This window comes from Schistocerca cancellata, chromosome 5 (assembly GCF_023864275.1).
Source record: "Schistocerca cancellata isolate TAMUIC-IGC-003103 chromosome 5, iqSchCanc2.1, whole genome shotgun sequence".
NCBI lineage: Eukaryota > Metazoa > Arthropoda > Insecta > Orthoptera > Acrididae > Schistocerca > Schistocerca cancellata.
The window spans coordinates 981,326-1,007,180 of record NC_064630.1 but is presented as its reverse complement, the minus strand read 5'-3'; the positions used below and the strand labels follow the sequence as shown (position 1 = coordinate 1,007,180).

At 44.1% G+C, this 25,855-nt stretch overlaps 1 pseudogene; it reads left to right on the top strand.

The window, feature by feature from the left end:
* LOC126188112 (cytochrome P450 9e2-like) overlaps positions 1 to 25,855 on the top strand; it is a 67,582-nt pseudogene that overhangs the window by 13,302 nt on the left and 28,425 nt on the right.

Here is a 25,855-nt window from a genome sequence, read left to right as displayed (position 1 = left end):
ACTTTCCAGAAGAATTCAGAAAAACTGTGCAGATATAAAACAGATACGTCACAAAAGCAACAATGAAAATTGTGTCACACATTAGTAGCGTCGTTATATAATCATGTAGCTGTCAAAGAAACCAAATACTAAGTCATCTTTAATCTCACAGAAAGTACTTCAAATAAAGAATGTCTTTTCAAGTAAACCAAAATGTTGCATTAAAATCTCATTAGTAGTATATGTTCTAAGTACGTAAGCCTTATAGTCGTTACATAATAGTGCAACTAACAAGTGAGAATGTACACACACAATAACCACTGTGCCCTCTGTTCACTATAACAATGCATTTGTAATTACTTGTCGAAATAAGTTGCCTAGTTTCTTGACTGGATAGTTAACTTTAAAACGTAGTTGCATGTTAACAGTTTCTAAGTGTCACAAAGAGTACCAGTAACGTGAAGCAAAAAATTTTATAGCAAAGACTAAGTTAATAAGCAGATTATCTCCCAATAAATGGTTTTACATGTGAAATGTAGTGTAAACCTTTACTCTTCCTAGTGCGCAGATTTTCAGCTTCAAAGCAATTATCATGTTGTATACGTCGGTAAGGAATGCTAAAATTTTTCTCAAGGTTAGCGTCTATGTTATTTTTCTCGGAGCCAGCGGGCGCACGTGGCTTCCTGCGGTGCGAGTCATTCTCTGTCTCTTCTTTGGCGCGCGTCGTTATTGGGATTAGGAGACCTAACCTCTACAAATTCACCTTGTCGAGAGTGCCCTGCTCTGTTTGAATCCCGCCAGTTCTGATTGAATTCTGGTCTGTCGTTATGTTTATATCGTCTGTCGTCATGTCGGTAGTTGCTGTAATTTTTTTCTTGTCGGTCACATGGTGGAGAATTTCCCCATGAGTCGTAACTCAGCGGTGGACCGTTACGTCTGATGTTATTCTGTCTCCTTTGATAATAATTATTGTGGTTCCCATATTGTCTGTTTCTATGGTTATATCTGTCATATTCATTACTACAGAAATGTGATCTTTCTCTGTAACTATTATTCTGCCAACGGTTGTCACACGGGAGGTGTCTGTTTTGGTCACGATTTGCGTTGTAAGAATAGCCTTGTCGTGTCCAGTTATTATTTCTTTCATCGCGGAATCGTGACAGATGTGACCTGTAATTGTTGTGTTCCAGTTTTCGCGTTCCGCGATTGTGAGTGTCAGTTTCCAATTCTTGTAACAGTCCCTAAAAAGCTTCAATGTCGTCTTTGCAACGTCCTGCCAAAATAATATGTCGTAAATGTTCAGGCAATTTGATTAAGCAAATGTGGATGAGTTCTGAGGGGCTGTATGGGTTTGACAGGTACTGATTCTTATGTAACATGTCTTCGAAATATTTGACAAGACTAGAAAATTCAGATTGTTCGAAATGTTTCATCATTATGATGCTATGTTTTACTCGGTCTTGTGTAGCTTGAGACCAATATGCTGAGAGGAAGGCATGATAAAATTCTCCTTCACTGTGACAATCGTGAATGACCGATTGCATTCTTACAGCTGGTTCATTCTCTAAGTAGCCACACATAAATTCTAAACTGTGCTCCAATAACCAGTTGGGAGGAAAACAATGAGAGAATTGATGGAGCCATGCTTGTGGATTAATGTCGTTGGCAGAATTCTTAAATGTTTTGAATTTACGTGTAGTAATGAACAGCTTATAGTCAAAATCATTATGTCGATGAGTTGCATATCGGTCATTGTTACTTTGTTTCAGCGGTTCCATCTCAAAATTCGGTGTACCTTGCCAATTTCTTTCATAAATTCCGAAGTGCCCTGTGTTATTATTTTGTGGCTGTTCCGTATTTCTATGTCACTCTTTCCGTTTTGGAGCGCGAGTGTCCTCTGAAATATGAAATTCTTGTATTACCTGTGTTAACTGATCTTGTACTTCCCGGATTTCTCTTTTGTACTGTGTATTGATTAGAATTTGATTTTTTTTGAATTTTCTAATTTGTTCGTACTCTGTGTCATTAAAGACTACCGGTCCTGTGTGATTCAGATTATCATCTACCTTCGTAGATAAATTATTTAGCTGATCCGAAAGTGCGACTACTTTCTCCAATAGTGAACTGATTTCCTCGGTGTGTTTTTCTGAACCAAGATTCAGACTGCCCATTTTTGTTCAAATTGTATCTACTGTATCCTTTAAGTTTTCCTGAGTTTTTGCAAGTTGCGTAACCGAATCGGTAGATGCAACTGAGTCAATTTTAGCTTGCAAGGTGTCGTGATTTTCATGAATAATAGTTTGCAGTTCTTTTATGGCTGCTTCGTAATTCTGTAATGCATTTTCATGACGCGAAAAAATAGGTTGAAAATGCTCACAAATTTGTATTTTTACGTCATTACAGACTTTTTGACATTTCGATTCGATTTTAAGTAACTCAGCAGTTAAACCTTCACGTGTTTATTCAAACGTTTGTTCCACTGCGTCTAACTTTTGAAGCTGTTGCTGTGTTTGTCTCTGATTTTGTTCCATAGTATCTAACTTTTAAAGATTTTGTGCCATTGTGTCTAACTTGTGCTGTGTTTGTCTCTCATTTTGTTGCATTGTGTATAACGTCTGAAGATTTTGTTCCATTGTGTCTAACTTTTGAAGCTTTTGTCCCATTTGTTGCATTAATTGTAATAACAATGCACTGGTGTCTGAAACATGTTCCGCAGTGCTATTCGGCAGTGCATTTGAACCGGAAATATTCGCATTTCGAAAAGCAGAAAATGTGTCTTATTGGAGAAAACTGTGAGGACGCAAAACCTGAATCTACAGTATTTGCAAGATTGTGCCCTGTCATTTCGGATTCCTGAGGCGAGCTGTTGCCGACCGATCGATCGATAATGCTTCCCTGTTCACTAACTGTTTCACTGTCTACACCATTATTTGCCCCCCGCTCCATTTCCCTATGCACAATTACCAAATTACTACTTTGAATGTTTGTTAATTCATTAGACGGTGGTGCTGATAAGCTACGCTCGTTGTCACTATCATTTCTCAGTTTACTTTGGAGCCTAGTATTACTTTTTCACACGCCATAATTATCATGTATTTCACACGATAACAAGAAAAGCACAATTTGAAGAGCAAAAATAAGAAAACATATTATCATAGCACTGAAAATAATATCTAGTTAATTGCAAGCGCAGCTGCGAAATAATTGGTGCAAATCTACATGCATGTCACAACTGTTTTACTGTACAACAATGAAAAACTACAACTACAAAGGAAATTACGTGCTAGCAATAGACAATAGCTACACTAGTTAGACAAACTACAAGGAAAAATCAGAAGATTCCAGTGCGGTATCCTCGGCTAAGGGTCGACTTATCAAACGTCCCCTTAGAAAAATTTATGAATGACTGTGCTAACAAACCTCGTACATTATTTGATTTTCAAACAGCTGAGCAGAACTAAACGTACTTAGACATTTCTCTCTTTACCTATTCTGATCAACACTAAACTGACACACAATATTTTTAAAGCAACGCAATCTGACTTTCAATAAACCCTACAAATGAATGGCCCTGACTAACAATAACCTATACCTTTCATGAATCACTTACCTCACAAAAATCTTCGTTATTCGAACTACTGCAATACAGCGAACGCCAATACTGCCAGCTAAATAAAGGATTCTAACTAATGAAGGCACTAACTACTGATAGGCAGAGTTACCAAAAAAAGATTTTGGTAGAGAACAAACAATGTCTTTACCTTAATAATGTTCCAAAGTCATCATATACATATATCTGTTCATGATATCCAATATTACAAATTTACTCTTTCTGGCTGACACACGTCCAGATCGTCCGCTCTTTAAAACCTCCGCCATCTCTCTCCCCACATCCACCACTGCTGGCGGCTCACCTCCAACTGCGCAACGCTACGCGCTGTTAACAGCCAACTGACCAAGACTACAATAGCAAGACTACAGACGGCACACAGCACAGTCAGTGATTTTCATATAGAGCGCTAAGTGGCGTTACCAATACAAAAACCTAAACAGCCTACTTACAAACCGTTACGGCAAAAAATGTTGAGGATGACAGAGATTGGAATACATGCAGCAGATAACTGAGGATGTAGGTTGCAAGTGCTACTCTGAGATGAAGAGATTGGCACAGGAGAGGAGTTCGTGGCTGGCCACATCAAACCAGTGAGAAGACTGATGACTCAAATAAAAAATAAGTAAATAAGAAAGAAAAGAGAAACACTGTGAGAGGAGAACGAGGAGGACACTGAAACAATGTTAATGAAAGTGACAGGAACACACACATTTATTGACGTACAGTGAACTTTGTACAAAGCGTCTCAGGCAGCAGATCGTAAGTTCAACTACTATTCCAGAGACTGAGGCTGGATAAAAAATGGCTCTGAGTACTATGGGACTTAACTTCTGAGGTCATCAGTCCCCGAGAACTTAGAACTACTTAAACCTAACCAACCTAAGGACATCACACACATCCCTGTCCGAGGCAGGATTCGAAGCTGCGACCGTAGCAGTCGCGCGGTTCCGGACTGTAGCGCCTAGAGCCGCTCGGCCACACGGGCCGGCTGAGGCTGGATAGTAAACAGTTGTTGTCCCAGTAGAACGTTCTCTGAAGAACAGCTAGAAGGCTAGGCGATGCGGCGCGGACTGCACAGTAGAGGGCGGTCTCCCCGGCAGTCGAGCTGACTTGCAACTGCCCGCTCTGCTGTGGCGCTGGCGCCAGTCACTCCTCTGGCGGCGGCAGCGCGGCGACTTCTTAGTTGGTGGACTGCACACCGTTTCTGGAGTGGGTTGTCGACGTATCGACGCCTGTGGTACTGCATGCTGTGCTTACGAGAGTTGTGAACAGTCGGTCTCTAATGTTAAACAAGGAAATGTGGAGGACTTTTAACAATTCTCTGTGTGCAGGCCGCGTGTTATACCTATACCCTTTCTTGGGTGTTGGATGCTTGTGCAACTTTCCAGCCGGTCATTGTGGCCGAGCGGTTCTAGGCGCTTCAGCCCGGAACCGCGCTGCTTCTACTGTCGCAGGTTGGAATCCTGCTTCGGGCATGGATGTGTGTGATGTCCTTAGGTTAGTTAGGTTTAAGTAGTTCTAACTCTAGGAGACATGACATCAGATGTTAAGTCTCATAGTGCTTAGAGCCATTTGGACCATTGGATTGTCTGTGTGGTAATATCTCCAAGTTCACACCTGCGAGACGCCATCGAGGTGAAACTATCATTTCACTTACACACTAGTGATATTGTGACAGCAAGGGACAATTTAGAAAAAATCGGCTGGGAAGCACAGGCAACAATTTCGAGGAAATGTAATGATCTTATGGCTGTACCATATAAAGTAGAAACGCTGATGTTAAAAAGGCTGTTGCTAATGCACCAGCTGCGCGGCATATTGCAGCAGCTTCCTGCTGACGGCGCGGCTGCCCCCGTGGGAGGTTCGAGTCCTCCCTCGGGCACGGGTGTGTGTGTGTGTGTGTGTGTGTGTGTGTCGTCCTCAGCGAAAGTTAGATTAAGTAGTGCGTAAGCTTTGGGACTGATGACCACAGCAGTTTGGTCCCATAACACCTTACCACAAACTTCCAACTTCCTGTAGACGACTATTAACTTATGGGCCCACGTATAATGCAAGATTTTGCTGGGATTTTTCACAAATGGATATATGTGCTTGCCTAGTATCAAACCACAGAGGCAAGAACACTACCAAAGAAACAGCAATGCGATTTTGAACAATGATATTGTTGTTGTTGTGGTCGTCACTCCAGAGACTGGTTTGATGCAGCTCTCCATGCTACTCTGTCCTGTGCAAGCTTCTTCATCTCCCAGTACCTACTGCAACCTACATCTTTCTGAATCTGCTTAGGGTATTCATCTCTTGGTCTCCCTCTACGATTTTTACCCTCCACGCTGCCCTCCAATACTAAATTGGTGATCCCTTGATGCCTCATTGACAATGATATGAGAATTCAAATAGTCAATTTAATGTGCATGAGGTCCAGTTGTAGAATAAAGATCCATAACACAAAATTAGATGTTACATCACAAGTCCAGTCGTGAAATGTTATTGGTTTTCTTACAGAGTAATTACTGTGTTGTGTAAATAGTGTTTTGCAATGTGGCTGCTGGGGCAATAAGAATGCGTGCAATTAAAGCGCCCTATACACACAACAACCGACCGACCGACCGTCCGACAAAATGGACGTATGTGGGCAGTTTGGCCAACAGACCAACATTTCTTCTCGGAAGGTCAGCTGGGTACGGCTATCCGAAAGCCAGTGCCCCACCACTGCACCCGACCTTCACGAGCACTTTATCCAACAAACAGTGCGTTCCAACCACCCGACAAACGTTCGTCTTCCGTCTCTGAGAGCGAGAGTGAGTGTCTGTCTGTCTGATACGAACGTGACAGTGTCAGGCGACCGAACCTCTAATGACAGAGTTTCCCAACAAATCCAATGGCTGCAGATGTCTGGAGGACATGTCGTGCGAGGAGCGTAACAACAGGGATGCAAGGAATAAAGCATTTTTTCAGTTTTTGACAGATGCATAAAGGTTTCATGCAGAACACAGAAAGAGTAAAAAGCATATGTTTTACGAATAAAAGTCCGTCGACCTAATGTACTTCGATTTTTAGATTTTATTTCCGATACTTATCGGAAATTAAATCTAGAAACGGAGATGTATCTGAAATAAAATCTAAAATCCCAAGTGCAGACTGTCGATGGACGTTTATTGATTGTTAGAAGTGTTGAAAGCCGACATCCAAGCCTTCTGCTATGAAGTAAACAGCGTGGGACGCATCTTTAGAGTTCTTATCACTTGCTAAATTCTTCATTTCTTCTGTGTCTGCTGTATTTATCAGACGATTTCCACCAACACCATTGGTAGTCTTTGTTTTTCCGGCTTCAAATGAGTTTCTTAAACTCAAAGGGAACATCTGTTATGCTACAAAAATAAATAAATTAATAATGTTTACATTAATGTCTTTTATTTATTTTCCGTTACCACGACGTACTTCCTCAGGCAACTATAAATGAAGTAGCAGGTTTCATTAAACATTTTAGATAGAATTTGAGGTTCAAATGGCTCTGAGCACTATGGGACTTAACATCTATGGTCATCAGTCCCCCAGAACTTTGAAATACTTAAATCTAGCTAACCTAAGGACATCACACAACACCCAGTCATCACGAGGCAGAGAAAATCCCTGACTCCGCCAGGAATCGAACCCGGGAACCCGGGCGCGGGAAGCGAGAACGCTACCGCACGACCACGAGCTGTGGACAGAATTTGAGGTTCTCGTAACTTGTGCTAGTGGTTAGAAACCTAATGTAGGGAACAGCCTTTCCGTGCAGTTTACATCCTTTCTATTTGACTTAATTTTTTTCATTAAGAAAGGGATTTGATGATGTTCAGCAGCTCTGAAAAGCATGTTCCATCCACTATTAGATAATCACGAAAGTCAGCGGCTCCCAGCTCCTTAAGTAACAGAGTGTGGGTCGAGATTCTCTCTTTGTATAAGCCACTTCTTTGCCTACAGTTTTCTCTCAGATTATGGCGTTTGTTACATACCTTTCCTTACTGATGGAACAAAATTTGGAAAAAATATTTAGCTATTACAAGAAGGTACTCAATGCAATTAAGAATGGTTTGCTGTGGGAAAGGAAAGTGCGATGGCAAGATAACGTTGCCAGTATAACGTGTATCAAGCAAATATGAGTGCTTGTGAATAACCTAGTCAGCGTCTTCTGTACCACACAAATGCCATCGCATTTGCCTATATATCCAACACAATCCAGCTGCAGACCCAACAAGAATATAACAATACGATGCACTGGCCATAAACTGTTTGATTAAAATTTCCTTTTATTTTGAATCTCTACTATGTGCAGTTTTGCCTGTGAAGCCATTTTAGTTGAGTCTGAAATTCATGGCAGGTGTAACGTAGTTAAAATACAAATGTAAAGCAGCCATGAAGTGTCTGATCGAAAGGATTAGAAATAAAAATAAAAAGGGAAACTACAGGTCATAACTGGGCTGACACACATCTCTGGGCTATTATCAAAAACTTCGTCTAGTCATACATCGTTAAAATGTGCACTGGTTGTCATAAAAAGAGCTGCACGCAGAAGGACAAGGGGGATTCTGATCATTACTGTGAAGTATCGCCATGCCATTGCGCTACATGGTCACAAAACGTGTATGTTAGTATGGCGTTGATCCGCTCAGTTGTGAATACTTGCGTGCACATGTCACAGCATGGAGCTGTACAGGTGTTGGATGTAATCCTGTGATACTCTGTCCCATTCCACTTGCACCAGAGTGAAGAGCTCTCTCAGACTGGTGGGTGCAGGTATAGTTCTGATGACACTCTGCATGGCAGCCCACACATTCTCGATTGGGGAGAGATCCGGTGATGTGGCTGGCCATGGTGGAGTATCCACAGCTGCAGGGCAAGCTCAGGAGATGGGGACGAGCATTGTCCTGTTGAAATAGGACCTGGGCGTGGGCGAGCATGATTGGCAGAACCACTGGTTTCAGGATGTTCTCCAAGTACCGTATGGCTGTTATGGAGGAACACTGACAGTGAACAAGCACCCTAAGATATTGGTCACTACACCATCACACTAGGCTAGCGGACGTGGGATGGGAGATCAGAACCCGCTCTTCGTGGCGCTCTCCAGTGTGTCCCCAATCACTGTCCTGATGGTTATTGCCACCGAGGCAGAAACCGTTCTCCTTCACGAAGTATGAACCACTGCCAGTTTGTAGGGCCCGATGCTCGTTGTTGCTGACCAAGGCGATTTGGGAGCGTCGCTGCAGGTTGTGAGTGGTAGGCATTGTAATGGTTGACGTGCGGCGAGCCCTGCCAATGGAACTAGCACTTGGGAGAAGATGCATAGAAGGCAGGACAGCCTCCTGAATGGGCCTTTTTGTTGCCATCACATCTTATCGCTCGAGGCAGATAATCGATTGGTGATCCCTCCTTGTGGTACATGTCGGATATACCGAGCGGGGTGGCGCAGTGGTTACACACTGGACTCGCATTCGGGAGGACGACGGTTCAATCCCGCGTCCGGCCATCCTGATTTAGTTTTCCGTGATTTCCCTAAATCACTCTAGGCAAATGCCGGGATGGTTCCTCTGAAAGGGCACGGCCGACTTCCTTCCCAATCCTTCCCTAATCCGATGAGACCGATGACCACGCTGTCTGGTCTCCTTCCCCAAACCAACCAACCAACATGTCGGATATAAAGATCCTACATTTTGTGCATGTGCGCCTTCCTGTACCGATAGTTGCCAAGAACAGGCAATGATGGTGCTCATATGAAGGACGCGGTTCACAGTAGGACGGTACAACCAGTCAGCATCCCGCAACCCCACACTGCGGCCCCTCTCACAGCCCTCTAGGTGGGGAAACTGCTGTGGAACGTGTCCCCTGGGCACAGTGCAGGTCCAGGTCGTCGCACTGGTTCGTATGGCCATTTGGAGCCCTCTTATATCAACTGGTGGTCACAGGGTCACGGTCCGATCCATGCTACCTGAGTGCGCAGCCGAACCCGTAATAAATTAATCAATAGCATAACTGATTCTGTGCGGCATACCCACCAAGTTTACAGTAGATCCTTCGGATTCTTCTGGATGCAGCTGTTTTTGTGATGATGAAAACAAAATGAGTGTAAAATGTTTTACAGACAATGGCTTGTGACTGGTGGACGCTCTTTGGGTCGCTGGTGCTGGTCGCAGGCACGCTGACTTTCTTCTGGTGGCGCCAGTACTCTAGGAGGTTCGCCAGAGCCGGGGTCCCGTACACGCCACCGCTGCCCGTGGTGGGGAACACCCTGGACGTGGTACTCAACAGGAAGGCCATGGCGGACATAGTAGTCGACGCGTACAGACGTTTCGAACCGCACCCCTACGCTGGGTTCTACACTTTTGCGAAGTCTCTGGTCTTGTTGAGGGATCCTGATCTCATCAAGTCCGTCACAGTCAAGGACTTTGACCACTTCACTGACCACGTGGACTTTATGAACACCGACGAGGACACTCCAGTGCTACTGCGGATGTTGTTTCTCATGAAAGGTAAGGGTCTGGTTACCGTAGCTTTGTATCTACGTACTAAGTTTTATTTTCGAAGCATCTTGTAATGGACGTTATTAGACCTGCAGTGTGAGCTGTGCCATTGTTGCAGAAATTAAATATGTGGCTCTGGAATGAGGAGCCTTTGTGGCAGAAATGAACTGTATTCTAATATATCTCATAGCAACACACTGAGACATTTCATGTATTAACAGACAGGAGACGGTTTTTTCCGAAATCTAAGTGAACTGGTAAATCAGGTATATTTACTTTAACCAACCAAGAGAAAGTCAGTCATTTAACGTTGACTAACGAAAAAGGAAACTGCAGTAAACAAAATCATACGACATCATCATACCCTCTATCATCTCTCACATATACATGTACGTAATTTGCACTAAGAATGACGCAGTTAGATTTTTTTACTTGTCTTTATGTCGCAAAACACAGCATTGATGTTGATAACAAATAGACTAGCGGAAACATGTATATATATATAGAGAGAGAGACACTCAGTTGATCGTTGTTGTTTGGTGTCTTTTTATAAATTTAGGCGATGTACGTTGTCTACTTTAGCATGACTGAAAGGATTTCATAACAAGAATTTTATAGGTTATACCATTGAAAGACAACTGTCTCGTTTATTTTTCTAACAGCCAAAACAATATTGAACTAAAATAACAGCAAAATGAGGTAACATTTTCCATAAGGCATAAAGAGAAGTACGCCTCCCATCTAACTTCTGTAGGACAGATCGGTGTAAGGCTCAAACGAAACCCACAACTACGAGCGTCAATGTACTACAGAAAGGAACAACATTGCTTTTAAAGGTTTAATGTAATACTAATATAGATTCAGCAACACGGACGAGACACTGCTTACCCATATAAATTAGTTATTCTATGTCTATGATTCTGAATTTGCACTTAAGAATCAGACATTTTTGTTCCATCACGATATACAGGGATACAATTTTAATGATGTTAGGTGCCTCATGGTCCGACTTATCGTGGTAAATCTTCAAACAGGTGTCCGTCCATCGGAATCACCGTCGACAACGACTTACGACTGAGTGACGTGAAAACTTTATTGTTTCCAACGGAATAGCATGACAGGCCTACTCAGTTTGCTCTCTAAGGTCATCCAGTGTGTGTGGCCTCGCAGCGTAAACTGTGTTCTTGAGCGTACCCCTCAGAAGGATACTCCAGTTAAATCTGGAGATCGGGCGGGATACTCCATACACCCTATCCGTCTAGCAGGAAATGTACGGTTGAGAAATGCCCTCACATCCAGGTGAAAGTGAGGTGGCGCCCCATCCTGTTGAAAGTAATTAATCTTCATTTACAAACACAACGCTGAGACCAGGAAACAGCATTCCCAACATTTCCAAGAACGAGTCGCCCGTGACACTGTTGCCACGCAATTATGGCGGTTGATTGTTCCATCAAGTTTAAACGTCGCTTCATCTGACCACAGAATTCGATCTTGGAAACGTTGCTCTTCTTCACATCTGTTAAAGAACTACTCACAAAATTCGCTTCGCCTATCAGAGTCATGCTCGTTAAGGGCATGGAGAAGTCTTGGAATGCAAGCCTTAAAGTTTTGAGAACGCAAAATTCTACGAACACTGCTTCTGCAGATCCCAGTCTCATGAGAGCATTGCCTCACAGATTTCTCCGGGGATCGTGTGTATGCCTGGATTACTGCGTCCCCCAACACTCTCATTGTCTGTTGAACTTCTCTTTCGTCTGCTATGTCCCTTCTTCATATCGTGCACCGTTCCTTCGGCTTTAAACTTATCTCTCTGATTTTTGTAATTGTTACTCTTGTTGGTGGTGGTGTTCCAAATTCAACTCTCCAACGTCGGCGTACCGCACTCACATTCTCTGTTTTCCAGTAACTCTTTAGCACACACTTCCGTTGTTCAAACGATAACACCACGTTTGCTGACGATCCTGAAACAAAAGAAAGCATTGCTATGTTTTTCACCGTCTTCTAAATTATTACTCACAAAAATTGTATTTATGTCTTCTTTAATTAAAGAAATATTCTGTTTAAAAGAGTGTATACATTATTTTCGGACACACTGTATTTCTCCGTTACGAGGTTCGTGCGCATCACATTACCACTCGCTTTTGTGACACGAACTGACAAATCACTTTAAACAGGCAAGTAGATTATGGACACAGTTAAACAAAGAAATGAGGGATGGCTGACAGGAGGCGCTTATTATTTATTTTTGTTTCTTGCTTTCAGGAAAAGAATGGCACGACATGCGGGCGACGCTAAGCCCTGCATTCACGTCGAAGAAAATGAGAAACATGTTCGTGTTGATAACAGAGATAGGGCAGCAGATGGTAGATTACATAACAAAGGAATGTGACAAAGTCGAAGGTGAGTAGTTCTGGCTGTATCCACATTTCATCAGATTTCTTTTCACTCATCTTCAAGTTTCATAATCCATGTCTGTGTTTGTGCTATTCTATTGTTGTTGATGCACACTATCAGAGGAAGGAAGCCAATGACAAATGCAATTTTATCGTCTTCAGTGTGGCGATGGAAATGTAATGAATTTCCTCTTATCTATAATTTAAGGAATTCTAAACCATTAAAAGGCCTGAGTTAGTGGGTTGTGTATATTGCCGGGTTCCAGTCAGTCGAATCTAGCGTCGTCTGACACTCGTCTGCAGCCACGGGTGTGGTGCTGGAAAGAAGTGCAAGTAGAACCGAACTGTGGTTGTGTGACAGGACCGTGACTATTCATGAGACAAGTAAGAGGCAGGAGGGTTAACGTTAGTGGTTACAGAGTTAAAGTCATGTTTCCTGCAGGGCTGTAATTTTGTGTCAAAAATTTAAATTTATGCCTGGTCAGTGTAAATAAATATTAATTGCTTTGAAATATATTTTGCATCCTCAGCGGAATCATAGTTTGAAGCTTTGAAAAGTTCGCCGTGGTTGTGAAACGGACGGTAAAGAAGTACAAGTTTGCGGGCTCCATAATTGTCCACAAGAAGATCGCATCATTAAAAAATTGCTAATAATTTTCAGAAATACTTTTAGATACCTAGTTCTTCGTCAAAAGAGTGTTACATAATGCTCGACACAAACAAATTTAAAATAATGGGCGGAAGCAGAGAGAAAGACTTGACTTTGTTTGGTTGCATCGTCGCGGATCAGTCACTCGTGACAGTTACAGCTGTCAGACATGCGGAGCAGCTTGAGGTGGAATATGTCCATGAAGATCCAGTCATGAGGGAGGCTCACGCCTTACTGCGAATCAAGCAAACAATTACAGTGATCTGTGATTCAGCGTCTCAACTATATTTCAGTTGTGTTAATCAGCATGAGAAGCTTACCGGATGTGACTAACAAGAAGGGTGGAGATGGTTCCAAGAATATCGTTCGTATGTTTCCTGTTAGACAGCAACATCAACATGTTTATAAGTAAGTACATTTCATTTTTGTTTTTAGAAGATATTCAAAATCCTTGAGGAACCCCTCACGATACATCAATGAAATGGAAGGTGTATCTATAAACCTAATTAATAATACCGCAGTTATGCTCAATATATTCCACGGTTAAACTCTACAAGAAGAGAATGTACGTCCCAGAGAATCCTTGATCTTTGAAAGGTGACACAGGCAATGTACAGTAAAACTGATCGATCCTGTTCAACTGAGACTTGGATTGCCTTTGTGAATCGGCTTATAAGACTTCCACTTACCTGTTCTGTGCAGTTCTCTCGATGATATCATTCCTCATAGCATGTACTGCGACGTAATGGAAACTTTTGCATCTGCTAAAAATCTATGTAGCTATGACTGGATATGCGTCTAACAAAACTACTTTAAAGCCGGGGTTCCATGACTATTCCTTCATCGATAAACACTGCAAAATGATTCAAAATCACTCGGTTTGATGCGCTTAATTTTACAGGGTCAAGACACAGTTTCAACATCAAAATGGTTCAAGTGGCTCTGAGCACTATGGGACTTAACTTCTGAGGTCATCAGTCCCCTAGAACTTAGAACTACTTAAACCTAACTAACCTAAAGAGGTCACACACATCCATGCCCGAGGCAGGATTCGAACCTGCAACCGTAGCGGTCGCGCTGTTCCAGACTGTAGCGCCTAGAACCGCTCGGCCACTCCAGCCGGCGTTTGAACTTCGAGAACATCCTTGTTGTTGTAGTCTTCAGTACAAAGACTGGTTTGAAGCAGCTCTCCACACTTTGTTGTGCAAGTCTCTTCATCTCCAAGTAAATACAGAAACCTATGTCGTACTCAACCTGCTTACTGCAGTCATCTCTTGGTCTCCCTCTACAATTTTTAACCCTTCACACTTCCCTCTGATACTAAATTGGTCATCTCTTGCTTTCTCAGAATGTATCAGTAATAGGACGCTGCAGGTTCTAGCCAAGATTTCTCTGACATCAGCATCAGTGTTTTCTTATCTGCCGTGTCATATGATAGTTGAGACAATTGCACATGTTAAATTTCACTGACAGTAGCATCAGTACTTTCTTATCTTGTAGGTCATTCTGGAAGTCATGACATCTTTCCATGTGCTGAGGTCAAGGGTGGGAGGGGCTATTCAGTCTCCCTGAAAACTCTGAACTGCAGAAAAATTCCTCGCCTACATTTGCATTACTGACTTCAGAAAATTCGTTTAAGCACTGGCTCCCCAGTCTTCAGATTGGTAACTTTGATTTGCAGCTATATGTAATTCACCATCGAATAGTGGAACAACTAGGCAACATTTATCTCTATAAATAATTGAAAACCAACATTTGGTTATAAAATGTAAATAACGAAATAGGAATCCTTATTAGTTGGAAATGAGCTTATTAAATTAATTACTCTCAAAGAAACTCTGAAGGCGTTAGTAAAAATAAATCAATTTTCACATCCTACTTGCTGCTGTCACCAGCAGGTTGCCACACTGTAGAGAGCGCGCGCTGAGCACCACCAGCAGGTGATCTCTGCACCAAGCTGATAGATGTCTACACCGTTAAAATCGTCCTTAGGTTGTTGGTTGTACAATGAGTAAGTAGTTCTCACTGTTACCAACTGATGACTCTACAGTAAGAAACGCAAGAGAGTCAAAAGTTAATTATTTTGCACAGTTAAGATTCTCTGATATTCTAAAATGTCTGGAAAATACATCGGCGCCACAAAAAGTGCAATGTTTACACCTAGAATCCAGGGCTTAGTAGAGGTTAATACACGAAAAAACGTTGTAAGACTCAAATTAGTTAATCAGATGTCAAATGTCCTATTTAAATCGCAAGAGATTTGTAATCTCCCCTACCACGGTGCAACAACAGTATCCTTTACCATAATATTCGCTCCCTGCCCACCCACAAACTCCTCTACCTCCACATCCTCAATCGACACCGCGCAGATGCCCCTATCCTAAAGGAAACCTTCCTCCAACCCCATATCTCCGTCTCCACAGCCCCTTACACCTTCCACCGCACCGATAACCCATTCCCTCTGGCGTGTGGTGGGGTTTCAATCGGCCACCTCAAGCACCTCCCGGCTCAGCCCCAACATCTCCTCAACAATCCTGCTGAGCATCTCACCCTCAGCCTCCTCTTCCCTGCCCTTACTGTCACTTGTGCCACCTCCTACATCCACCCTCGTACCCCCATCCCTTACGATTTCGTGGCCCACATTGACCACACCTTCTCCACCTACATGATTGCTGCAGACCTCAATATCCACAGCCGAGCTCCTGCCGAACTCTAGTGGTGGCATCGGTTTATCACCACCCTCCACGGAGACCTGGTTCCCCTCCCCTAACACACCTGACCCGAATCCAACACCACTCCTGACATGCTCCTAGCCTCTCCCAACGTCCTTGGGCGCATCACTGCGGAAGTCCTTGACCTAATTGGCAGCGACCATGCCTCCCTCCCCCTCATTATCTCCAATGGTCGCCATCCCCGCCACATTCCTCGCCCTGACATTCCTCCTAAAGTCGTCCACAATTCACCTGTGCCAAATGGGATGTCTACTGGGACTTCATACACACCCAGGTCGAACAACACGACCTTACCCTCCAGTCTCCTGAAGACATCTCCTGAACTGCTACCTTCCTCCACAAGCCCTTGTCTGACGCCATAGCCACCCACATCCCTACAAAAGCCATCTACCCTCACCACCACCACACGCCATGCTTCTCCTTCATGAATCCCGTCACCTCTACTGCTCCTTCCTCCACACTCATGACTGGGACACACTCATTCGCCACCGGCAATTACAGTGGCACATCCGCAACATGCTTACTGTGAAGAAACACTGTGCCTGGCGACAGACATGCACACAACTCAACGCCACACTCCCAATAAACTCTTACAAGTATTGGTCTGCTTTCCACTGCCTTACTGGGAACCACCCTACCCTGCAGTACCTCCCCCTCCTTGATGACCATACCTTTCCTGGTAACCTCAGTAAGGCCAACCATATTGCCTCGTACCTATCTGATGTGTTTTCCATTACAGATGATCCCCAATTTGATTATTCCCTCTTCCTTGATGTCATCGACCATACAGATACCTTCGCTTCTCCCCTTGCTCCTAGCTTCCAGTACTTGAGCCACACACCACCATTCAAACTTAACACTCCAATCACTGCACAGGATATTCCACACTAAATGCAACACTGCCCCCTGCCAAGACTGTGTTACCTACAACCCATCTCAAACACTGCCCTCCCTCCTTCCTTGCAGTCCTTGCCACCCTGTACAACGTAATCCTTGCCACTGGCTTCTACCCTGACTTGTGCAAAACCTCCTGTATCCTGATGTTCTCCAAACCCAACAAGCCTCCTTCTGACACCTCTTCCTATCGTCCTATATTTTCACTTCGGTGTTCAGCAAGCTATTGGAATTCATCCTTACCTGGCGCAATCCATCACCACCTCCACCAACACCACCTGCTCGCCTACATCCACTGTGGCTTTCAACCTCCCTTCTCTGCTGATGACCAACTCCTACACCTCACTCATCTCCTCTCCCTCCGGCTTCATTCCCGTCGCTTCGCCATTTTTGTCTCTCGAAAAGACCTAAGACCACAAATGGTGTCCCGGTCTCCTGTTTAAACTCCAGACCTATGCCCTTCCTATGAATTATATCTGTCTGATTGCCTCCTTCCTCTCCCACTTCCATTCCAACGTTACCATCCATTACGCCAATTACTGCACCTTCTACCCCTCCATGGGTGTACCCTAGGGCTCTGTCCTCTCCCCTCTCCTCTACCTCCTGTGCACAGCTGATATGGCCAAACCCTCTACCCCTCCAGTCCACCTCCTGCAATATGCCGATCATACGACCTTCCTTGCCTTCGCTCCTACCCTTCAACGGTCCCAACGCCTTCTTCACAATCGCCTTGATCTTTTTACCACATGGCGTAATCAGTGGCTCTTAAAATCAATCCTTCCAATACCCAGGCAATCATCATAGGTCATTCCACTCGCTCCTTCCTGCTCCTTGATTTTTCCCTTACCATCTGCACCTGTTCTGTCCACTTCTCCCGCACCTTCACCTACCTTGGACTCATCATTTACCGTCACATCACCTGGATCCCTCATCTCCACGCTATCCAATACAAAGCCCACAACCGTCTCCATCTCCTTAAACTCCTCTCTGGCGGGACATGGGGGTTGAAACCCTCTACCATCCTCCACACCTACAAATCCTTAATCCACCCCATCCTCTCTTATGCCAGTCCGGCCTGGATAGCCGACCCCCCCCCCCCCAAATTCTGTAAGTCCCTCTAAACCCTTGAGCACCATGCACTCTACCTCACCTTCCGTACATGTCTCCTGTCCTCCACATGGATCTTTTATAATCTGATTCTTTTCCCCCATCTGCTCCTTTTCCTCAAACATAACTGAGTCCTCTACACCTCCCGCCATCCTGGTACCCCCCATCCCCTAGTTGCTTCTCTCCTCTCTAACCCCTGCTCGCTGCTGCCCCTTCACTGTTGCGTCCCTCCTACACTCCACCTCTACACCCTTCATCACCTCTCCCACAGCTTTTGTCAACTCCCCCTCTCTCCCTCCATTTATCCCTTCTATCATCTCTGATCCTCACCTCCCACTCTCTCCCTCTGTCCTTTTCCTGGGCTCCCTCTGGCCCCCTTCCAGCCTGTTTCCTTTCCCTGCTTACCCTCTCTTTGACTCCTTTCGCTCCCCCGAGTCCTTTGCTTTCCCCTCCAATACCTTCCCCACTCCTTCTCATATACGAAGTGTTGAGTGCTATCGACAACGGATTCAAAATTATTCCGTATTTATAGGCTTCCAGAAGGCTTTTGACACCATACTTAACAAGTGGCATGTAATAAAAATGCGTCCTTATGAAAAATCTTCTGAGCTATGCGTCCGGATTCGTGATTTTCCGTCGCAGAGGTCACAGTCGTAGTAACTGACGGAAAGTAATCGAGCAAAACAGAAGTGATTTCTCGCATTCTCCAAGTTAGTGATATAGGCCGCCTGCTGTTCCTTATCTACATAAACGATTTAGAAGACAATCTGAGCAGGTGTCTTAGGTCGCCTGCAGATAATGCTGTCGTTTATCGACTAGCATAGTTATCAGAAGTTGAAAAACAATTGAAAAATGATTCAGATAAGATATCTGCGTGGTGCGAAAGTTGGAAATTGATCCTAAATGCCGGCCGGTGTGGCCGTGTGGTTCTAGGCGCTTCAGTCTGGAACCGCGGGACCGCTACGGTCGCAGGTTCGAATCCTGCCTCGGGCATGGATGTGTATGATGTCCTTAGGTTAGTTAGGCTTAAGTAGTTCTAAGTTCTAGGGGACTGATGACCTCAGATGTTAAGTCCCATAGTGCTCAGAGCCATTTGAACCATTTTTTTATCCTAAATAATGAAAAGTGTGAGGTCATTCACACAAGTGCTAAAAGGAATCCGATAAACTTCGATTACATGAAAAATCAGTCAAATGTAAAGGCAGTAAATTCAAGTAATAACTAGGAACTACAATTACGAACAACTTAAATTGGAAAGAACACATAGAAAATGTCCTGAGAAAGACAAACCAAAGACTGTGTTTTATTGGCAGAACACTTAGAAGACGCAACAGATGTACTAAAGAGACTGCCTACACTTCGCTTGTCCGTCTTCTTTTGGAGTACTGCTGCGTGGCGTGGGATCCTTACCAGATTGTATTAACGGAGCACTTCGAGAAAGTTCAAAGAAGTGCAGTACGTTTTGTATGATCGAGAAACAGGGGACGGAGTCTCACGGCCAAGATATGGGATTTATGGTGGAAATCGCTAAAACAAAAGCATTTTTCGTTGCAGCGGGATCTTCTCATGAAATTTCAATCACCAGCTTTCTCTCTCAATACGAAAATATTTTGTTGACGCCGACATGTTGTTGTTGTTGTGGTCTTCAGTCCTGAGACTGGTTTGATGCAGCTCTCCATGCTACTCTATCCTGTGCAAGCTTCTTCATCTCCCAGTATCTACTGCAACCTACATCCTTCTGAATCTGCTTAGTGTATTCATCTCTTGGTCTCCCCCTACGATTTTTACCCTCCACGCTGCCCTCCAATACTAAATTGGTGATTCCTTGATGCCTCAGAACATGACCTACTAACCGATCCCTTCTTCTGGTCAAGTTGTGCCACAAACTTCTCTTCTCCCCAATCCTATTCAATACTTCCTCATTAGTTATGTGATCTACCCATCTAATCTTCAGCATTCTTCTGTAGCACCACATTTCGAAAGCTTCTATTCTCTTCTTGTCCAAACTATTTACCGTCCATGTTTCACTTCCATACATGGCTACACTCCATACAAATACTTTCAGAAATGACTTCCTGACACTTAAATCTACACTCGATGTTAACAAATTTCTCTTCTTCAGAAACGCTTTCCTTGCCATTGCCAGTCTACATTTTATATCCTCTCTACTTCGACCATCATCAGTTATTTTGCTCCCCAAATAGCAAAACTCCTTTACTACTTTAAGTGTCTCATTTCCTAATCTAATTCCCTCAGCATCACCCGACCTAATTCGACTACATTCCATTATCCTCGTTTTGCTTTTGTTGATGTTCAGCTTATATCCTCCTTTCAAGACACTGTCCATTCCGTTCAACTGCACTTCCAGGTCCTTTGCTGTCTCTGACAGAATTACAATATCATCGGCAAACCTCAACGTTTTTATTTCTTCTCCATGGATTTTAATACCTACTCCGAATTTTTCTTTTGTTTCCTTTACTGCTTGCTCTATATATAGATTGAATAACATTGGGGAGAGGCTACAACCCTGTCTTACTCCCTTCCCAACCACTGCTTCCCTTTCATGTCCCTCGACTCTTATAACTGCCATCTGGTTTCTGTACAAATTGTAAATAGCCTTTCGCTCCCTGTATTTTACCCCTGCCACCTTTAGAATTTGAAAGAGAGTATTCCAGTCAACATTGTCAAAAGCTTTCTCTAAGTCTACAAATGCTAGAAATGTAGGTTTGCCTTTCCTTAATCTTTCTTTTAAGATAAGTCGTAAGGTCAGTATTGCCTCACGTGTTCCAGTATTTCACCGGAATCCAAACTGATCTTCCCCGAGGTCGGCTTCCACTAGCTTTTCCATTCGTCTGTAAAGAATTCGTGTTAGTATTTTGCAGCTGTGACTTATTAAACTGATTGTTCGGTAATTTTCACATCTGTCAACACCAGCTTTCTTTGGGATTGGAATTATTATATTCATCTTGAAGTCTGAGGGTATTTCGCCTGTTTCATACATCTTGCTCACCAGATGGTAGAGTTTTGTCAGGACTGGCTCTCCCAAGGCCGTCAGTAGTTCCAATGGAATGTTGTCTACTCCGGGGGCCTTGTTTCGACTCAGGTCTTTCAGTGTTCTGTCAAACTCTTCACGCAGTAACGTATCTCCCATTTCATCTTGATCTACATCCTCTTCCATTTCCATAATATTGTCCTCAAGTACATCGCCCTTGTATAGACCCTCTATATACTCCTTCCACCTTTCTGCTTTCCCTTCTTTGCTTAGAACTGGGTTTCCATCTGAGCTCTTGATGTTCATACAAGTGGTTCTCTTATCTCCAAAGGTCTCTTTAATTTTCCTGTAGGCAGTATCTATCTTACCCCTAGTGAAATAAGCCTCTACATCCTTACATTTGTCCTCTAGCCATCCCTGCTTAGCCATTTTGCACTTCCTTTCGATCTCATTTTTGAGACGTTTGTATTCCTTTTTGCCTGCTTCATTAACTGCATTTTTATATTTTCTCCTTTCATCAATTAAATTCAATATTTCTTCTGTTACCCAAGGATTTCTAAGAGCCCTGGTCTTTTTACCTACATGATCCTCTGCTGCCTTCACTACTTCATCCCTCAAAGCTACCCATTCTTCTTCTACTGTATTTCTTTCCCCCATTCCTGTCAATTGTTCCCTTATGCTCTCCCTAAAACTCTGTACAACCTCTGGTTCTTTCAGTTTATCCAGGTCCCATCTCCTTAAATTCCCACCTTTTTGCAGTTTCTTCAGTTTTAATCTACAGGTCATAACCAATAGATTGTGGTCAGAGTCCACATCTGCCCCTGGAAATGTCTTACAATTTAAAACCTGGTTCCTAAATCTCTGTCTTACCATTATATAATCGATCTGATACCTTTTAGTATCTCCAGGGTTCTTCCATGTATACAACCTTCTATCATGATTCTTAAACCAAGTGTTAGCTATAATTAAGTTGTGCTCTGTGCAAAATTCTACCAGGCGGCTTCCTCTTTTATTTCTTAGCACCAATCCATATTCACCTACTACGTTTCCTTCTCTCCCTTTTCCTACACTCGAATTCCAGTCACCCATGACTATTAAATTTTCGTCTCCCTTCACTATCTGAATAATTTCTTTTATATCATCATACATTTCTTCAAATTCTTCGTCATCTGCAGAGCTAGTTGGCATATAAACTTGTACTACTGTAGTAGGTGTGGGCTTCGTGTCTATCTTGGCCACAATAATGCGTTCACTATGCTGTTTGTAGTAGCTTACCCGCTTTCCTATTTGCCTATTCATTATTAAACCTACTCCTGCATTACCCCTATTTGACTTTGTGTTTATAACCCTGTAGTCACCTGACCAGAAGTCTTGTTCCTCCTGCCACCGAACTTCACTAATTCCCACTATATCTAACTTTAACCTATCCATTTCCCTTTTTAAATTTTCTAACCTACCTGCCCGATTAAGGGATCTGACATTCCACGCTCCGATCCGTAGGACGCCAGTTTTCTTTCTCCTGATAACGACATCCTCTTGAGTAGTCCCCGCCCGGAGATCCGAATGGGGACTATTTTACCTCCGGAATATTTTACCCAAGAGGACGCCATCATCCTTTAATCATACAGTAAAGCTGCATGCCCTCGGGAAAAATTACGGCCGTAGTTTCCCCTTGCTTTCAGCCGTTCGCAGTACCAGCACAGCAATGCCGTTTTGGTTATTGTTACAAGGCCAGATCAGTCAATCATCCAGACTGTTGCCCTTGCAACTACTGAAAAGGCTGCTGCCCCTCTTCAGGAACCACACGTTTGTCTGGCCTCTCAACAGATACCCCTCCGTTGTGGTTGTACCTACGGTACGGCCATCTGTATCGCTGAGGCACGCAAGCCTCCCCACCAACGGCAAGGTCCATGGTTCTTGGGGGGGGGGGGGGACGCCGTCATAGATAGCGAGAAACTACCATCATAATAAAATTAGTCAGAGGTGGCACGGAAATATATAGGTTTTCTTTTTCTCCGTGCGCAATTCGCGAGTGGAATAACAGGGAATTAGTGTGAAGTTGGTCCGATGAACCCTGTGCCAGGTACTTAAGTATCTTTTGCAGAGTAGCCTTGCAAATGTAGGTATAGGTTACTCGTTGCAGGTGATCTGGAACTTAGTATGATTTCTTGCACACCTGCAGTTCATTCGCAGTGGGAGCTCTGTGCTGCATTATCGGAATTGCTGCCAATGTTCCGTGAGGATTACACAGTTACGCACATTCTTCTGTCAGTGTTGCCATTTTCTCCTTATCACCTCCCATGAAGGTACCACTTTCTTCTTCAGTGTGGGTAAATTTTCGACCGTACCAGCTTACAGTTCTCTATATTTAACTCTATTGAAACCTTCCATCTCCAGCACAGCACACTGGTTGTCAGTGCACCTCATGATAGCTCTGCCTCTAATGAACCAAAATTATCCACGGTGACGGGCGCCGCCTGACTTCTGACAGCTTCTTGCACGTACGATGAACTACGGCACACACAGCACTGTGCTTCGTCCAGTTCCTCGTTCTCTGCTAACGATTCAACTACACACAAATCTCGGCTGGCAAATCTCCTCCAGCGTCTAACGAGACTAGTTTCCCTGTACCCTGCGGCACGAGATCTCGCTAGTCGGTTCTAAGGGACGTAACATACAGCTTTGGTTGCCTCCTCTGGTCCAAGGGCGTGCCTCGTGGCATTAGTACATAAATGGAACAATGTACCGTCCAGTTCTACAATGCACCGTTTTATATCGACATTAGTGTTGTGTTTACTCGGAAAATCCAAGTTCGACATCGTAGCTGCTGCCAATTCCAGGAAGCATTTCGATACAAGCCTAGAAACTTTTCTGTACAAATCGGAAGTTCAGTAATTCCGAAGTGAGCAAACGAACGTTACCTCTACCTAAGCTACTGAGCTTACAAAGAGGCGGGTCCAAGTTTCTTATCCCAAATACACCCCGACATGCCACGGGTACCAGCGACGCTGTATCTAATACAACGTTACATGCTCCCCCTCTCAGAAAGCCGACCGTACAACAATCCGCCATTGCTTCGGCACATGGGTCTCCTGTGCTTACGTCTGCTGTGAACGACTCTCAGTAGCAGCGCCTCTCCCGTTTGCGTACAACGCCGGAGTGCAAATTCCATCCTGCGCATCAGCAAACCTCTTCTGACACTCCTGCTGTGAATGTTCCACCCGTTTGTCCTCCTCACACTGAGGCTTCCTGCAGTTACACCAAATGTGACCAGGCTGGCCACACTGACAATACGACAGCTAGTTTTTTCATCTTGTGATCCGTCGCAAAATGGAAACCACAGTGAAAATCAAAAATATTTTACTTGTGACGTTCGCCTGCATGTTCCAGCTACTTGCACAACCGACGCTCCGACGTTAGTTTTGCGCAGTAGGCTACTGACCTCTGAACTCCGCCGACCCCTGCGCCGGTCTGCGGGTCTTTGCTGAGCCAAAATGCCGTCCTCATGGCCAGCACTTCATCTGAGCGAAGAGATGAAAATCAGAGGGAACCAAGTTCGAAGCTGTATTGTGGGTGGTCGAGCACTTTTCCTAGAGAACGCTGCAGAAGTGTCTTCGTTACGCCTGCAGTATGCGGCTGAGAACTGCACGAAAATTACGTTATGTGGGCTGCGTGAAATCAGGCGAAACACCTGAACAGGAATTCGTATTGGATGGCAGACACTACTCAGTGCAACAGAGTTAAAGGATCACTTCTGAAAACCTCATAATTGTCTTCCATTGGATGCATAAGTTTAAAATTTGGCTCATAGTTGGGTACAGCCTCCCCCTGTAATGAGACTGGAGCTCGGCGATCCTTCAAACAGCACACACGAAAAAAAGCGTCACAGTCCAGGAGTTCATGGGGCTGTAACGTGGGTCGGTGATGTCACACTGCCACCAAATTTCGCCACAGTTCTACTCAATGGAGTCCTGGGCGTGTCACACGATGGTAAAGGACTCAGATCTCCTCTATCGTCCTCCTGCTGCCCTTCACACTGCGAGCAGTCGTTTTCAACAGCGAAATGTCTGGGAATCAACGCCCCCAGGGAAAGCTTGGTTTCAATGATGCACTTTGTGGCAACACCTGAGGCCTTTTAGTGTCGATTCTAAGCAGGCGTCAAAAGAAGGGCTTAAATGTCGGTAAGACGGGATGTAGGTACATTTTCATAGTGTGATACGTCCACGGTGGTGTTTGGCAGAGTTGTGGTAGAATTAGGTGCCAATGTGACTTCATCAACCGACCTTACAATTCACATGAACTTCCCAACTGTGATCTTTCTCGCATGTGCCGACATCTTGCTGTTTGAAGCACCCTCGAGCCCGAAGGTCGCGGGGCACCGAGCTTTCGTCACTGGACTCGCATTCGGGAAGACGAGGTTCAAACCCGTTTACCGTCATCCTGAGTTAGGTTCCCCGTGATTTCCGTAAATCGCTTCAGGCAAATGCCGGGATGGTTCCTTTGAAACAGCACGGCCGACTTCCTTTCCCATTCATCCTTACTCCGATAGGACCGATGATCTCGCTATTTGATTCCCTCCCAAAAATCAGCCAACCAACAACGAAGCTTTCTCACCCTTACAGAGGAATATCGTAGGAAGCTTTGAGCTAAGTTTCAAACTTGTGCCTCGGAACTGGAGACAGTTACTGGATTCTGAAAAAGTGATCCTTTGATTTTGTTGCGCAGTGCATTTTCTAGCCATCATTACCTGCTCATTGTCCTCTCAAAACTGTAAAGTGCGATGTGACGTTATAAACGGGTATACAACAGACACTTCTCAGCCAACTGCGCGAAGTTTAACCGGATATTCGCTGCGGTTTTACTTTCGCATCCGAATGGAAGCGGAACCAAAAGTGGCCCCCGTATGTGACTTCAGTATTAAAGATCGCGCTCCTTTCTCTATTCGTGCCACAGCCGTTGCAGTTCCCAGGGCTTCACTTTACGACTTCAGTAACTCTGC